Source organism: Arachis hypogaea, chromosome 18 (genome assembly GCF_003086295.3).
Source record: "Arachis hypogaea cultivar Tifrunner chromosome 18, arahy.Tifrunner.gnm2.J5K5, whole genome shotgun sequence".
NCBI classification, from domain to species: Eukaryota; Viridiplantae; Streptophyta; class Magnoliopsida; order Fabales; family Fabaceae; genus Arachis; species Arachis hypogaea.
This window is the reverse complement of record NC_092053.1, coordinates 50594414-50595451: the sequence shown is the minus strand read 5'-3', so window position 1 is coordinate 50595451 and position 1038 is coordinate 50594414. Positions and strand designations below refer to the sequence as shown.

The following is a 1038-nucleotide window of genomic DNA, read 5'->3' as shown; positions in this document are numbered from 1 at the left end:
AATATGGCCTTCAGAGTATCAATTTCAAGAACTTCCTTCTTCATAGGCATCCCATTACTCACAGGGTTCCTCTCAGAAGTGTACATGAACTGGTTATTAGCAACCATGTCAATGAGTTCTTGAGCTTCTGCAGGCATTTTCTTTAGGTGAATGGATCCACCTGCAGAAGTATCCAATGACATCTTTGATAACTCAAACAGACCATCATAGAATATATCCAGGATGGTCCATTCTGAAAGCATGTCAGAAGGACACTTTTTGGTCAACTGTTTGTATCTTTCCCAAGCTTCATAGAGGGATTCACCTTCTTTCTGTCTGAAGTTCTGAACATCCACTCTAAGCTTGCTCAGCTTTTGAGGAGGAAAGAACTTGGCTAAGAAAGCCGTGACCAGCTTATCCCAAGAGTTCAGGCTGTCTTTGGGTTGAGAGTCCAACCACACTCTAGCTCTGTCTCTTACAGCAAAAGGGAAAAGCATGAACCTGTAGACTTTAGGATTTACTCCATTAGTCTTAACAGTATCACATATCTGCAAGAATTCAGTTAAGAACTGAAAAGGATCTACAGATGGAAGTCCATGAAACTTGCAGTTCTGCTGCATCAGAGAAACTAGCTGAGGTTTCAGCTCAAAATTGTTTGCTCCAATGGTAGGGATAGAGATGCTTCTTCCATGTAAATTGGAATTTGGTGCAGTAAAGTCACCAAGCATTCTCCTTGCATTATTATTATTTTCGGCTGCCATCTCCTCTTCCTGTTCGAAAATTTCTGAAAGGTGCTTGCTGGATTGTTGTAATTTAGCTTCTCTTAATTTTCTCTTCAGAGTCCTTTCAGGTTCTGGATCTGCTTCAACAAGAATGTTCTTGTCCTTGCTCCTGCTCATATGACAAAGAAGAGGGCACAGAAAAATAATAATAATAACAGGGATCCTTTATACCATAATATAGGGGTCCCTCTGTGAGTGGAAGAAAGGAAGGTGACAAAGAATGTAATGTAAGGAAAGAAACACAAGGGTGAGGAGAGCAGAGATGTGAGATGAGGAG

General features: G+C 40.8%; 1 non-coding gene across 1 annotated transcript; it reads left to right on the top strand.

Annotated features, from left to right (window-relative positions):
* The first annotated feature begins 236 nt into the window (after positions 1-236).
* LOC112773826 (small nucleolar RNA R71) lies at positions 237-344 on the top strand. The gene has a single exon (XR_003188353.1). It is a non-coding gene; the product is annotated as a small nucleolar RNA R71 (small nucleolar RNA).
* Positions 345-1038: the final 694 nt, after the last annotated feature.